We start from the raw sequence: 832 nt of genomic DNA on the forward strand, positions 1-832 counted from the left end.
ACTCAAAAAGAGCAAGTCTTGTCTTTGGTTTTTCTCTTTTCTACCCTACATATCCAAATACAGTGAGCTCGCCTTGCATTTGAATGTACAGAGGGCTGTACAAGTTCACCTATGGCACACAAATTATTTTGTTAGGGTGCCATCTGCTGGTGTCAAACAACCAAAGACTTATTTTTCTTAAAGATTAATGGTAAGCTTCTAATAACACTAAAGACTTTGAAGTTATTTGATTCAAATAATGTTTTGTCTTTTCTCATTTATAATTACAGCATAGACTAATTTCAAATGGCTGTATGATGCATAATTCTTCAATGCTCCAATATAGTAATATAAAATGCCACTTTATTTTAAAGTTAGGAAAATGGAGGCACCAGGCATTGCCTTGACATACTGGTTCATGACCCGTTGGATTCAAATTTCATTTCTTAGTTACCATGGCTCCCCTGACTTTCAAAAAAGTTCTGTTCAAATTTCCCCCTTAGAAAAGCAATTTAAGTGCTCACTTCGGCAGCACATATACTAATACTAAAATTGGAACGATATGGAGATTAGCATGCCCCTGCACAAGGATGACATGAAAATTCGTGAAGCGTTCCATATTAAAAAAAAAGAAAAAAAAGGAAAAGCAATCTATTGCTGTGTTTGTGCTTACATCAGTTTCAACACTTAATGTATTATTCACTAAATTTGTTCTCTGTGCTATGATATAAGGTATGGGACCAATCTGTTGCTTCTTAAAGCAAGCTTATCACCCTAGTCCCAATTATTTATATTCAATATCAGTGCAGTTCCCAAGTATTTTTCTTAACCTACCTTCTACTGGAGATGAGGA

General features: G+C 34.9%; 1 non-coding gene across 1 annotated transcript; it reads left to right on the forward strand.

Annotated features, from left to right (window-relative positions):
* Positions 1-495: 495 nt before the first annotated feature.
* Positions 496-604, forward strand: LOC122223311. Its single transcript, XR_006204196.1, has one exon. It is a non-coding gene; the product is annotated as a U6 spliceosomal RNA (small nuclear RNA).
* The last annotated feature ends 228 nt before the right edge of the window (positions 605-832 follow it).

Source organism: Panthera leo, chromosome B3 (genome assembly GCF_018350215.1).
Source record: "Panthera leo isolate Ple1 chromosome B3, P.leo_Ple1_pat1.1, whole genome shotgun sequence".
Taxonomy (NCBI): Eukaryota; Metazoa; Chordata; class Mammalia; order Carnivora; family Felidae; genus Panthera; species Panthera leo.